Raw genomic sequence first — 15,269 nt, forward strand, 5'->3', positions numbered from 1 at the left:
CTGGCATGTAGGAGATCTGAATATTCTGTGCATTCGTTATGCTTTCGTTTGTTCCTGAGGTAACTTTTGTGCTTAGGAGTGGGTGAGAATGTCAATGAATGGAAACTCTTCCGTTCATGCTTATAGTTACTTTAGTTAAAACCTGATCTCTGAGTTATCCAGGGTGGGAGAATGCTTGGTTTCTCTCTACTGTTTGAACTTGGTTATAGTCTATATGCTGAGTTGCTCGTTTCTATCAGGACTAAAATGCCTCTGGGCATGTCCAAAGATGCAACTCTAGACAACTTGGGAACTTCTCAGTTCAAACAAGGGAAGTGCCTTTGGCAAGGCAGTTGAGCAAGAGTTTCTCAAGAACACAATTTTAAATGTAGGTAAGTACTTAATTTCAGTGAAATCCTTTTTACTATCCTCACTCCTTTTCTAATCTAGCCTTTGCTGACTTGTTTATTTTAATTGAGTAACTTCATTGTTTTCACTGAACATAGTAGCGTTCAGCATTTCTTGGTTTATACTCTGCCAGTTGGGAGTATCTAAATTACAACAGTATTTCTCAAACACTGATAAGATAAGCAGGGTGGGAAAGGTAGAACGTGGAGATTATTTTGGTTTTAAGTGCTAGTCATCTTGTTTGTCAGTGACTACTACAACTATAAAAACTTTTTTCAAGTAAAAGTTCAGACATCTCAGAACAGTGTATAGAATTTAGCAAGAAATGTAGGAGCCGTAACTTTGGATTTTGGAATACAGCAAATCCCCATTTGCAATCCAACTGTATTTCATTCTTACAGACATGAAGTTGATTGTGTGCCCAGTTGGTTATTAGTACTGATCATTGCCACATGTTTCACTTCTCAGAAAGCCATTGTTTTAATTCTCAGAATGCTTTAGTGGCAAAAATGGGTAAATGTAGTTTGTATCTGGCAACCTTAATGTGTTGATATTTTACCATTTATGAACTGTAGGACCTGAGATGGAGTAAAACTGATGAGAGTCAACTTTTTTTATTACACGCAAAAGGAGCATGAGCTGTGAAGGTAGCTAGGAGTTCTATGGCTATATTAAAGTCTAGCACAAAGAAAACACTTTGCAAAATAACTTGTGTTTTAATCCATTGGTGAGTATATAAGGTGGGGTGGTTGGGTTTGGGTTTTTTTTGGTCTCAAGTTTTTACTATCTAAATCTCTTACGTAGAGCTGTTATTTCATTTGCTATAGTAAATTAACTTGGCTGCAGAACCTATTACCAATGTTAAACCAGAATTTCTGAAGTAGGTCAGCTGTGCTGTTACCAGAAGGCTGATATGCCTCACCTGTGGATATTGATATCTAACAAATTTTCATGTATTATTTCAAAACAAGACAGAACAGATCAGGTGACCTGTCTGGAGACAGTTTTCTATCTGAGGACCGAAATGTCCACAGTCTCCATTTATGTCTTTGCAGTTGTTTTGAGGAGCTTGCCTTCAACATCAATAGAATAAATTATGCTAATTATGCTTTAATGAGGTAAGCAGCACTAGAAGTTGCTTACAGGATGTGCTTTTTGAAAAGAATATTCTTAAACTGGAGTATTTGTAGAGCTTGATTGCAGTCACAGCTGAATCCAGGTGGTTCCATGCTTGTGGTTCTTCAGACTGGATTTCCTCCAATATTTTTATGACTGCTCTCCATTCTAGTTTCAACACTTGTAATATGAGTTTTAATCCTGTAATACAAGAATAAAACCAACCTTGAGAATTTTTATACTTATGATGCTCTTGCAAAGCTTGGAATAAGGAGCCTTGGTTCCTGGGTTTATCACTGCAGGATAAGCGTTGTTTGTGCTTTTTCCAAAGTCAGTGTGGGATGGTGTGTGAAGTCAGTATCAAGTATTTATCACAGCCTTTCAGTATCAGTAGGAGTGAATATACTGTGGTCATTACAATTTTACTTCTGTGTATTTTCCCTTAAAGAGTTGTCCAAATGAATTTTTAAATTCTTGTTGTATTTTGTGCAACTCTTCTAGGCTACCTGATTCACTCTGAAATCTTAGAAGCCAATTGTGTGTGTCAGGATGGGTGACAGGCAGTCTTTCATTATCACTAGCTCAACAGCAGGCATGGACCTGGAATTGGTTGAGTAACATCTCAGGGATTTAAGCTTTTCCAAGTCATTGTCTTCTAAAATGTTGTGCAAATGAGTTTATTGCTGATAACTGGCAGAGATACTCTTTAATAGACAAGCCGGCTTGCTGCTGGTTTACATACAGCAAGGAAGGAAGGAATGCAACAATATATTTTTGGGGAAAAAGCTTGCATGAAGAATTACAATATCCTTGGTTATTTCTGGTTCCTGCTCACCTGTGCTGCAAAACATGAGTCTTGAAAGTCAGTAGGGGGAAGATTTGAAAAAATTGTGAAATGTTCAAAAAAGTAGTGCACACAACCTCAAAAGTAATTGCACTGCTGAATGTTGGCTTCCTTTAAAAGGTTGTAGGGAAGGTTTGCGTGGACGTATCCTGAAACTATCAGGAGTTCTAGCTGCTAATTGTAGTTGTCTGAGAATCTGCCCCATCTCATCGTTGTTGCTAGGGATCTGAAACCTGAAAGATTTTCTGTGGACCTTCAAAGAGCTTCCAAATGTCCATAGCTACTTTGAAGGAAGTAATAATAGCTACATGGAAAACAATGGATAAGATTTTGATGCCTGTTTTACAAAACAGCACGTACTGATTAAGTAAAAAGATTTGCTGTCAAATGACAAAATGCTGTGTGTTTGTTTCTACATTCACAATGTTTGTCCTTTGCTTGTTAGCTTCAAATGTAATCTTTTTGGAGTTTGTCAAATTTTATTCTTAGAGTAACTTTGTTACTACAGACTTCTTCAGCTACTTGTTACTACAGACTTCTTATAGCTATTTCATGTAGGGATTTAACTGAAACAGAAATTAATGCTTTCTGGAAAGTTACCTCCAGTACTTGGCTTCCGTAGTAGTATTTATATTCTTCAAGAAAATCATGTCTGAAATGGTGTTCTCTTTCTGCTGAAGCCACTACAGCTGCTGTGAGAATTAGGCAGAGGCCTATTTTGCAGCAAATATAAAACTCAACCAATTATTATTTTAATTACTTATCTCCTCAGAGAAGAATCTAGAACTTGGTCATCTTCAAACAAATATTGGTTCCTCTAAAGGAGTGTTTCTTCACCTAAGCTAAAAATATTCACAGGTATGATGCCAGTGTCTTCTGTAATTTTCAATCAGAGCTCCTGCAGAGGGGGGAATTGCTGGCTGTGAAGCATCAAAGGGATTGCCTTTTGTGTTCACCACGCAATTGCTCAAATTTTGCGCTTGTGTTCTCTGGATGGATGAAGATTGATGCTCTTAGAGTCTTCTAGTAATGTAATCAAACCACGTTTTCAGAGTTGTCTTTGTGTGCAAGTGTTACAAGTTGTTGAGGTTTACTTTTACATGGCTGCCAAACCAGTGCTTCCAGCTCCAAGGATCAAGAAGGCATCTTTTTTTAATCCTATATTATTTGGACTGTTGAAAAGGAATTAAAAAAACTCTCTGAAGGGATTGGTTGGACTAATTGTTAAATATGTCTTCTGCATCTCAAGATAGTAATAGCACATGGGAGTATTATTTGAATGAATTAGCAGTGTTGCATTTGGAGTGGAAAGGGTGAACTGTAGAAGTCAAACCTTAGATACAGCTGTTCTTACTAAGTTTTTGAGAGTAGCACACAAGTTTTGACCACTGTTTACTATAAATATAAGCAACCAAAGTTACTCTTCTTGCTAAACTTACTTGGTCAAACATATTAGAACATACTTAGTAAAAGTACCTTACATAGATAAGCAGGTGTATTATGATTTGCTATAATGTTTCTGGTTATTAGAAAGGTGAATTTGATAAGTATGGACAAGGTGATGCTAAATCAAAAGGAAAGAAAAAAAAAATCTTCTCACCAATGATAACTGAAAGACAAAACAGACTAGGAATTTGCATGAAGAATGCTGGCCAAACTGTAATGAGAAGAGTTCTTCACTGAATCACACGTACATCTCTGTGCCTCTGGATATGAGAGCGTTCTTAATTGCTGTCCTAGAGGCTTATTGATACACTGTATGATCAGTATTTAAATGAAATACAGCCAAGAGTTTGTAACAACTTGAAAGAGAGAGCCTAATTGTGGTATTTATATCCCTCAATTGTTAAGTGTGCAAGAGAAATTGGTTAGAAAGCAGTCCCCAGGTAATGCCAACGTCTCTTCCTGGAGCCTTTTTCCAGGCAGATTTGAAGGCCATTAATGATCATATTCTCTGCATTTTAGTGAAGCGATGGCAGCTTGGGTCAGCAGTAGAGTGTGTTAGTGTTCCTTCACTTCTCTCTGCTGTCTTTATCCTTCCGGTATTACTACGGACATCCCTTTTTTATCCAATTGTCTTCTTCCTTCTTGTTATTAAGGCCCAGAATCTCAAAGTAACAAGTTTTCTTGTTAAAATTCACAGGAACCAAGTTCGGAAACAATACTTTAAAAATGTGTGGATTCGCTGTAATTTAATACACATATTTAACTGGTTGGAAAACAGAAAGAAAGAAATTTTGAGAATTTTCTTGGTTTGTTCTGATTTTTATTTTTTCACTGAAAACATACATAATTTCCAGTGATATGTGAAATAATTATTTGGGTCAAATACATGCCTATATTATCTAGTTATATTTAATTGTCATATGATTGAGTAGGTGCTATGCTGCAAGTAAGGAGTGGTAACACTTAGATTTTTAGTTTTTTCTTTTCTTAGTGAGACGTGCAGACTAAGGTGGGTTTTTTTTGTTTGGTTTTCTTTTTTGCAGCATTCAAATTTAAGATACCTGAAAGATAAGTACTATGAAAGTGCAGTGATAATTGAAAGGTCAGTGGGCAGCTTTGATCAAGAGGGTATGGTTAGCTTGTTATTTACCATGCAATATCTTTAATCTTGTAATAAAGTTCTGCGTAGGTGGTGCTACCTAACAAATGCTCCTCAAAAAGTATGTAAAAATGCTTTTTCCTATTTTGCTATTTGTAGCAGCCCCACATTTGCTCCAGTCAAACAAGCATGGGTTTTGCAATTTAGTGTAACAGAGGATTAAGGCATAAGAAAGAGGTGTTTCTGCCAGTTACCATTACTGGCACAGCATTGGCCAAGTGATAGATGAATCGGCTTGCTGTAGGCTTTCCTAATTGGCAAAGTGTTCCTGAGTGTTCTGCCTGGTTCATACTAGTGGTTCAGATGTGGGAAAGTGTCGAGATAATTTAAAGCAACAACAAAGCCATAATACTACCTTTCTGAAATAATCCTTCATGTTTAATATTTCACTGGTGCATTAGTTTGTTGAATACCGCTCCCAGTTTTATGGAAGGACTGAAGAGTTGCAATAGCTGCAAAATATAATAGCTAAAAAAACCCAACAACCCAACACCCAAAACCAGCTTTATGAACAAAACAAAACCAAACTTGTTTCTGGAGCGAAATAAAGGAACGGGATCCAATTATTGTCTGGGTCACATCTTCTTTTATTGCAGTCTTACGGATTATGATGAAAGTTTCAATATAGTCAAAAGGAGTTGTGGAAATGAAGGCTTGGGTAGGGGGAACCTCTCCAGTGTTATTTACGTAGACACCATCCTGTCTGGTGTCCTGTCCACCAGAATGCTAAGTAATGTCAACACTTCTGAATGCTGTTATTACTTGAGACTAGGGGGAGCTGGTAAGGAGTGACTTTCAGCTTTATTCCTTAGTCATGGAATTCATTAAAAAAAAAAAAAAATCACATAGGGTTAAGTAAAATTTCCATGTTTGTATGGTATCTCTAACCAAATATACACTCAGTGTATGTATCCCTCTGCTTTAGGAATTTCAAAAATTATACTTTATATCTTCTGAGGAACTGGAACTCTCTGTAAAACTCTTAGTAGATTGAAGCTGGAAGTATTCCTGAGACAGGTCAGTAGGAGCAGAAACCTTTCTCTAGCTTTATTTGAAAACCCATACTTCATCTAATAATGCATCTAAAAACCACTGCAAAGTGATGCATTTGGGGTTTCCTTTTCTGCACAATCAGCAGGTGTGGCATCCTCCTGTGCATGTATAGAGCAATATACGTCGAGACGAACTCTCCTCGTACAAGAAAATACCATGTGACTTCAAACATTTCTTCATCTACTATGTTGAAACAAGCACAGGGGAAGGCACTTGGCGTTACTACTCCCGAGTTTCACCGAGTGGATACGTATGACATCAGGATTGCCTTCAGTCAGAAATCTTGAAGTGCAGCTTTGCTGGGTGGGTCTCTGAAGAATTTGAAAGGGTTCTGTAGATTGGGCGTGTTTACCTTTGTCAAAGTAGTGAGCGTAATGCCTCTTCCCTGCTAATGTGCTTATGTTCTCTTTGGCTGCAACATCATAAAGGTAGGAATTGCATTTTCTTTCCTTTTTTTTTCTGTTCTGGTGTTTGTGAGTTGTTGGTTTTCTTGCCTCCCTACATCGGATTATGGTCTGAGTCGTTAGCATGAGCTCGTCTCTAACATTGTCTGTTTGATAAGGGAAAATTAGAGTAAGTCATATGATAGTCTTTGGATAAAGAGTGGAATAGGTGTTAATGAGACTTTATATGTTGCTACTAGTATCCCAACCTGTGAGAACCGCTTTTTATTTTAGAGAAAAGTAGTACATGTGACAGTAGTACTTTTGCCTTTCTACTTCTTGTATCGTTACTCTATTAAGTGTTTATAAGAGCACTTCTTTCTGAACTGGAAGGGAGGAAAATTTATTAAAGGGAAAAATAATGTGAGCTAAGGATGTCAATGATTGCATTAAACTCCCTTGAATTTAAGTTGCTTGAAAAAGCTAATTCTAATTTTCCTTCTGTAAAATGCTAAGAAAAAAATGTTCTGTAAGAAATTCAGTTTAACAGAGGTTTTTATAAGACTTACCTGTTGAAGATCTGAAGAAGCTAGTGCTATAAATAACACATTTAAACTAGCTGCCAGAAAGGGTTCTTTCATAGTAATTCTCTAACATTCAGATGGAGGAACCCCATTCATTTTTTCCTCTTACTTTTTGTAAGGTATACTTATTTTTAGCTGGCTTCCTAGCTTGGGTCAGATCTTCAGCTGAGGTGTCACTGTTGATGAAGAGGCTATGCTGGTACACCTTTAGATGAAGATCTCTCTTGCATTTGTTAGGACATGAAAAAGATGCCAAACAGTGGCTGAAATAATGAAATACCAGTTACGTTCTGGCTCCTCCTTTAGTTGGCTTTGTGGGTGGTGAATGTCTGGGCAGGTTAAACTGCAAAGGAGGGAATAACCAACAGGAGGAGAACTGAGAACAGTGGAGCGCAACCGACTTGGTGTAACCACTGGTTCAGGGTGGTGTAGAGATCATTAAAGTCAATGTACAAGTTCGGGCCCCTATGTGTACATGATAGCTGAAGACGCTGTTTCAGGAAGCTGCAAATAGGACAGTTTTCCAGAAGGTGAATGCACCAGCCCTGTCCCTTTCCCTAGCTCTCAAGGGCTAATTTAAAACCTTGAGTCATCCACTGTGCAGGTGGAGAAGCCAACAACCTTTGCCTCTGCACCCTCAGGTCCTTTCTCTGGTTCCTTACTACTCTGCTCTCTTTGCATGTTTTGTGGTACTGTTGTACTTCTTAACATGCTTATCCTGGCCACTGTGTACCCATATGCTGCTCTGTTCTTCTCTGCCCTTAACCCTTACCTTAAATAAGTGACCAAGAAGGCTCACACTTCTGGTAAAAACTCCATCATATAACTTAGCATTTGCACTTAGGCTTCAGATTTTTATTTCAAATAAAATTTTGGTAAGCTACAAAACCCAATCATTTTGGCATCTTTCTGCAATAGTAATAGTTTGAAGAAAACTGTCATACTTAAAGATTATTTTTTTTCTTTACATTTTGACAAGCATTACTAACAAGTTCTTGAAGTAGCTGATGGTGTCCCTCTAGGTCTGTCCAAAGTTTATAGGAATTAAACATCCTTTAAGAACCTGTAGTTTAGATAGGGCACTTTTTTTTTTCTTTCCCCAAAGAACTGGTTTTTTACCTCAAAATTATTGCAGATATGAGTTATTTCATAGCTTTTTATCCAACACTATCAATATTATGGATTTTTAAAGCTTAAAAGCAGACCTAGTTTGCACTATACATGTACAGAGTGAGAACTGTATTTCACTTTCCTCAGCTGCCTACAGTCTGGTAAAACCATTTTAGGTGGTCAAAAATAATTTACCTTTAAGTAGAGAGAACATGGTAACTTTCCCCCAGAAAATTAGTTCTTTCAAAGAGTTCTGGTTCTCTTTCAAAAAAACAGGGAAAAATAGAATAAAACTCACTTGCCACCTTAATTGAGATTTATTCAAACTGTCTGATACAATATAGTAACCAAGTTGCAAGGTAATGTGATAGAATAGTAAAAGATGTAAAATATTCTAATTGTGCTATAACTAGGCAGTTTTGTACAAGATGAGTAAATTTCAAGTAGGTGGTCTCATGGCAATCTCAGTTCAGATGTTTTGTGTGTATGAAGTATTTCAGTGTTTCATAATAACCTCTCAGTCCAACAGCTCTTTTATTCTGTGCTGCCACTGGTTGTATAAGATATGCTCGGTTGGTAAGATATTCTTGCTGTGGCTCAGGTTGTGTGGAATTTAACTGGAATCATGTTTTCACATTTGGACAAATGAGATGAAAAAAGACGATGCAAAAAGATGATAGCATCAACCTGATATCCTTCATTCAGTTCTTTCCTCCACAAACCATAGTTCAAACCTTTTATGCCAATCAGGTGCAAAACACTGTTCCATCAAATGCAAAAGACACTGCCAAGAAGCAAGATTAAGCAATGTCTTCAACTGGCAGATACCCACAACTCGAACTGATGCCTGAATGAAGGTGTTTGTGTGGAAAAATACAGTGGAGGTCAGGGTTGCTCTTGCTGCCTTAGGGACTAATAATTTTTTTATGCTAAAAAAAATTATCAGTGGACAAGCTAATCTAGCATTGCATCCTGCGATTTCTCAAACTTGCAAGTCGCAAGTATGTCCAGAAGATGTATAAAGCAGCTGTTGTACATTTCAAAGGGTGTATGGCACAGTATCAACTGTTGAGACTTGCACGAATACTAAACTACTAACAAGTTATTGTTTGTACTTCTGTGGGTTTTTTTTTATTTTTGTTAAAACTCACTTTTCTGTGCTGCTGGGATTTTTTTTAAAGGTATGTCTTAGGTAGTGCTTCTGCTATCCTCAATATGGAAAAAGGTTGCACAACTGTTAGCAACAAAATGCAGGTCCCCTATTTTTTCACCTGTTTCATGGTGATGATTGCAGTTGGGATTCTTTAAACAGCATACTAGCTATTTTTAGCAGGACACAAATCTGCTGCTGAAATGTGTGTTAACTGTTGCATGTATTGTTTAGTCTTAAGCAAAACCAAAACCACCTGTGATATGGTGGATCTGATCTTTATTTACTCTTTTTAACCAAAGTGGTTTAATGTTGATGATTAACAGCCTGGAACAGCTTTGCTATCTCTTTTGATATCTGGGAGACTTGGCTTTTCCCAACAGCCGTTGCACAAGCTTTACCAGTTCTACCAAATGATGAGAGAAATAGGAGAATTATGTTATTCTTGCTTTTTGCTGATTTCATTCTTTTCCTGTTACACCTCCAGGGTCATGCTGAGTAGATAATCTAATAAGATGCTTAGAGATATTAAGGTTTCTTTCACTTGCATGTTTTTGTTAGTGAATTTTAGGTTTTCTGATTTATCCAGTAAATAAGGATAAGAAACCCTCTCAACACATCCTTCAAACCTGGATATTGCCTTCTCTTCATCCTGGTTTTGGAAATTCAGTTTTTGCAAGCGAGAGCTTTTGCTCAGAGAACACAATCAAAGCTTTGGCTCTCTTTCTTTTTATTCATTCCCCAGACTGCAGCAGCCCAAAATTCCACTTCAAAGCAGCTCCTGAATTTGTTTTTCAAAATGTAGCCATGTAGCTTTTCTCAAACCAAAATTTGCCCTTTTTTTGCTTAACAGCATTGCAAACATCAGATTACTTTTTTTTAACTGAATATGTCAAGGATCCAAGGAACAGAGCTTTGAAAGAAACTTTGCATTGGTACTTCCCAACTGTGTAGGCTTTCTTTTAATTATAAAGGATGTAGCTCCTGAAGTAATCATTCCTGATTTTCTTGTTTTGCACTAGCCCATTTAAAACTAGATTAGCCTACAGAGGAGATCCTTCCGTAGCAAGGAGGTGATTAGATTTCTTTATTTGGAGTGTTTAACTTCCAAGATGCAAGGGAAATTTCCATTTTTCTAAAATACCTTTATGTTATTGTTAGGCTGACTTCTCGAGCAAGGGCAATGATTCTAGTTTTGTCAGTGAAAATAATACCGGCGCTGCTGGGCTATGGATAGGAATCTGGGAAGAAGCAGGGGTTTTTCACCCTAGGTTGGGCAGAATATGGGTCACTCGGCTGTTGTCATTTCTCACTCGACACATTTTGCTGCTTGCTTGGTGCTGTTATAAGCAGTAAGGAAAAAAGCTCTGAGCTCAGCACTCTCAGCAATAGAAGGTTCAGGCTGGGTAGGCTTTCAAGTTTCTTGTTAGAGCTGGTCCCAAATCAGGGCAAGCTGGGCCTTTGCATCTGCTGCCCATTCTTTGGAAGCAGTGTGTGTGGGGGGAGGATAACAACTTGTGACAGTTAAGCAAACTAATAAGATCAGCTGCCTTTGAAATCCAGTTATCTACAGTCTGATCCCAGCACTGGAACTGGTTGCCACCACTTGCGGTTACACTGGAACACATGCCTTTATGTAGTAACAAGCTCCTGACAAAGCTAAGTGTACTCTAGTTTTCCGCTGATATACTAGGGTAACAAATCTGGGTCCCAAGGACTGCAGTCGTAGTGCTTCTCGGCAGCAAAAATTTCTCGTAAAATGAGCCTGTTGCAAAACACACTGTGCAACCAAGTGATAAGAAACTGGTTCTCCTGTTTCCCACCCAGATTTCAGGTGCTATATGAGGAAATGCCTGTCTACCTCATCATCGCTGCTCATAGCCCCTGGGTGGCAGAAGGGACAGCTGAAAGACTTTGACTTATTTATTAGTCCCTTCATTAAGAGGACCTGTGGTGGATGCCTTCCCTTTTCCACTCGCATTATGGGCACTCAGGAGAGGTGTTCTCAGTGTAAGATTGTATGGCCAAAGGTTTACTGGCCTTCCTAACGTGTTAGGATTTAACAAGCTGCCAAAAATCTTTTGGTTAAAACCAAAACAAACAGTATAGACAACATCATTTAAAATACATGCAAGTGCTTGAGGTTGGTCTACGTGCAATATGCCAGAACGAGAGCCCTTATGGAGACAAAAACTTTTTTCCAGAAGAAGTGGTATGCAAAGAATAATGGGAAACTGTTTTTCCTGTGGCACTGGCAAGGTACTTTTAACCTGATATGGTGTGAAAGCAGAGTTTGGTCTCTCTGGCCATGCAGTCTCTGCCTGGTGAATTGACGTGGGTGTGGGATTAAGGGTTCTGAGAAGTCACTCTGGCAGAATTGTGCCAGGCAGCCGGCAATCGGAAGGAGGAGAGAGTAGCAAATGGCAGCTATGTTTTTTCTGACAGACAAACCTTGCTAGAGACAAGTGACCTGTGTGCTTTCTATCTGCCTCCTTTTCTCCATCCTCTGGCCTCTTCTTTCATGATTTACACGGCCATTGTTTAGAGTCAAAAGGATTCAAAGTAAATAATTTAGAATCAAGTGGTCAAGTCATAATGTGGAGAAAGCTTATAATGGGGATTAGCATTTGGGACAGTGGTTGCTGTAGATGTGGTGAGTAAACCATAGAGCTGGATTATTTGTATCAGTGATGCTGTGGGAGCATTGGAAGAATCTTTTTGCAGAGGGGATGGGATAGTAGATGGGTTCATCTTTAAAAGTGTAATTGAGTTCTAATACCTATTTTAATTCCAGGAAGTAGCAAGTATGTGCTTGTGGAGAAAGCTAGCGCTGAGTTATTCCCAGTTAGTTTGCCTTGAGAGGTGCTTCCTGAGATGGAGACTTCTGTCAGGTATCAGCTACCTTTTCATACAGAAGAACATACAAAGTATGTGTGGGTTTATCAGGGAGCTGAAAGGGCCACAGCTTGTTTGTAGTACAGGAGAAGAGAACCTTGCTCGTATATGATGTATGCAACAAAATAGTATTGATGGAGTTCCTATATGTTTCAGAATCTCCATGATTTGAGGAAGGATAAAAATACTTAATCACACAGCTACAGCTGTCAGCTACTTAAGAGCAAGAAGGGCAGAAAGAGAGACTGTAAAATGCTCAGGTCATTGCTGCCGAGGTGTGTTTGGAAGAACTTCCTCACCTTCCAGGTGCTCCAGGAACCTCATGATAAGAACTGAAGCTGAAGTGAGACAGGAAAACAGCCCAACTACTTAAACAGCTGCTATTAGGAAGATGGAAATCTCCAAGATTGCCCAGGGAACACCTGATTTGCTGCAGTAAAAACATAGGTTGAATGTAGGGTGAACATCTAATTTAAAGGTAATGAAACATAAGAATAGGCTGCAGACCAACGTGGAATCTCATCAACAGTTTTCTAAGAATTACTTGGACGATAGTTTAATCCCCTGTGTGCCAGGAAAGATTTCATAGAAACACAGGGGATTAAACAAGGAGTTTCAGAGAACCCACCTTTTTATGAGGAAGGCTTTTCTATTGAAATCTATCGACTCTGGATGAGACCCCAAATCTCAGAATTCCCTTAAATTTTAAGATTAAGCATATGCTTATGAGCTTAGTTTAATAGAGATGTATTAATTAGCTTAAGACTTTAAAAGGTAGTCATACGATAAGGCATTCATGTGTGGAAGGAAAACATGAATTAGTGACATTCCAAGAATCCAATATGAAAATATGCACTACTGTGCTTTTCTAGGATTTGAGTGTCCTGGGTGCATATTTAGTCACAACCCATCTCGCCATAGTCCGACTGTTAGTGCTCTTTCCACTGTGATATAATAGACTGGCCTGTTTTTATTACAGTTACAGTTTGACAGTTTGCAATGCACAGTCTAGTTTAAAAATACATATATATTAGGAAACAGAATGGTGTAATGAGTTTCTCCCCAGTCTTCTAGGGCAGTTCGGCTGCAAGCCGTTTTTCTGACCTAAAATGTCATGTTTCAAAGCCCTGCTTCATTATCATGGCGCCTGCTAGCTGTAGTTAAGGGTCTGTTAGCAGCCCCATTATAAATCCCTACTTCCAGGAGTTTATAATTCAGCAGTAAAAAACTGCTCTAGGCTGAAACTTGGCATATAAAGTCTTAGTGCAGGAACAATTGTGATTTCTTCCTCTTTTATTTTTGCTTACACACACACAATTCATTCAGTAGGTTTTTACTGTCCCCTTTTGGCATTTAAAAAGATTAAATGGCTGGGTTATTAATATTTTAATACTGACTACTGTGCTTGGCCAGTAAATTGATTCACATCGTCTGTTAACCCGGCTCCGTTTGATGGATACGAGTTACTGTTGCACAAACCTGCTGCAAAGCTTTGGCTTAGTGGAAACAGCCCAGTGTGGATCATGGTAATTGTTCATTAGCTGTTGATTAAAGTGGGCTTCAGAGCCAGCCATGTCCGAATCTGGGAACCCAGTTTGAGTGCACTAAGCTGGGTGTGCTGATCCTGCATGGGCGGAAGCTACGTGTGGCTGCGTGCAAAACTAAAGTCGTGTGGCCCCTGCTCAGATATGGAGGAACATGAAAGGGCCTGAATTACTGTCTCTCCTCAGCGTGATTTGATCTTCTCGCTTGATCCTATACAAATACATTGCTGTGAGATCTTCTGATGGGATGTCCTCAGCATGATTTGATCTTCTCACTTGATCCTATACAAATACATCACTGTGAGATCTTCTGATGGGATGTCTAACGCTATGAGGAGACTTGTTTTAAATTCTTCCAGCTCAACTGTTTCTTTATTGAAACTATGGTTCAGTGAAACTGATTATTTCCCTGTATTTTTTTTTCCTGGTTTACAGGAAATTTCAGTGTGGAAAAAGTTATTTAAATTTATTACTCCTAGAAATTATAGAAAAATTACTTATTTCAACCTTATGGAAAACATTATAGTAACTTCTATTTTTATTGAATTTTATAATATTTTTATAGGATATATAACACATTTGTACTGTAAAGTCCTTACAACTAAATGAGGGATAACAGAAACTTCTAAATATATAATGTAGAATGCAAAGGTTAAAAATGAGACTTTTACAAGAACGAAATGTTTTGGTTTAAGTGAATTTTTTTTTTTCCCTTCAAGAACTGATTTTAGACATTTTGTTCTGATCTAGGATTTGGGCACAGTTAAATCATAGTATTTCCTCCAAGTCCCCCAAAAAGCTTGCTGTGCACTGGTGTTTGCAAAATCAGGATCAGGGTATATGTTGCCGTTAGCATATTAAGCTGCAGTAACTCAACAGTGAAATGTCTTCACTATTACGGGACTGAGTCACACCCTGGACTTTCTCATTTCTTTGCCACCCTTCCAACCACTTATATTTAATTTACAAAGGCAGCCTGGGGAAGATCAGTTTTCTTTAGTATCTTTTGTGTATTGTTCTGATAGATTATAAATGCTTATTGCAAAAGACTTGACCAGGTACTAAGCAATCAAGTGTGAGTGACTGAAATGAGACAGCAGATTATCCCCCTGCCCCTGCAGATTTCAAAGGCCCTGCATTGGTTTATACCAGCTCAAAATTTAGCTCTATTACTTTATCTTCTGTTGGATCATGATTCCACCTGCGTGCTCTAAACCAAAGGGTTTTCAACTGCCTGTAACTGATTTATTTCTTTTTTTTTTTTTTTTTTTTTTTTTTCCCCCTGAGAAGACTGATTTCGTCTCACTGGTCTGTTTGCTGTTGATTTAGTCTGGGGACACCTGAGCATCTCTATAGTGCCTGCAGGTTCTCTGTAGGGTGCCTCTGGACCTGCATTACCAGTGCAACCCATGTAGGCCAGGACAGCTTGTTCTTGTGGGACCTGAGTCTCATCTGCTATTTGCTTGTACCTTATCTTTAGGAAGTGTCCTGCCAGCTGGGAATCACTGTTCTGTGCAACAAGACGCAATATGTTTTATTTCCTGCATCTTTTTTAATACGTCAGGAATAATTTTCAATTATCTCTTTATTTGCTTAGC

Source organism: Charadrius vociferus, unplaced genomic scaffold, assembly GCF_000708025.1.
Source record: "Charadrius vociferus isolate BGI_N301 unplaced genomic scaffold, ASM70802v2 scaffold190, whole genome shotgun sequence".
NCBI lineage: Eukaryota > Metazoa > Chordata > Aves > Charadriiformes > Charadriidae > Charadrius > Charadrius vociferus.